Consider the following 215-nt stretch of genomic DNA (forward strand, 5'->3'; position numbering starts at 1 on the left):
AGATTGCAGAGGTGTTTTGGTTCAACTGCATCTTGCTAGATGGCATGATCTGTCTAGTGTAACAACGCAAAAATTGAATTTTTGAACCAGTCGAGCCATTTCCATATTAACGTCTGGTGGTTCTTTTTTTTATGAACCAAATAAGCAGCATTTTATTGCCTCCCTTGATACACGGAAGGTTCTTTATTTAGTGCAGCTAGATCGATTACTAGTGA

This window comes from Rhipicephalus microplus, unplaced genomic scaffold (genome assembly GCF_043290135.1).
Source record: "Rhipicephalus microplus isolate Deutch F79 unplaced genomic scaffold, USDA_Rmic scaffold_711, whole genome shotgun sequence".
Lineage (NCBI taxonomy): Eukaryota > Metazoa > Arthropoda > Arachnida > Ixodida > Ixodidae > Rhipicephalus > Rhipicephalus microplus.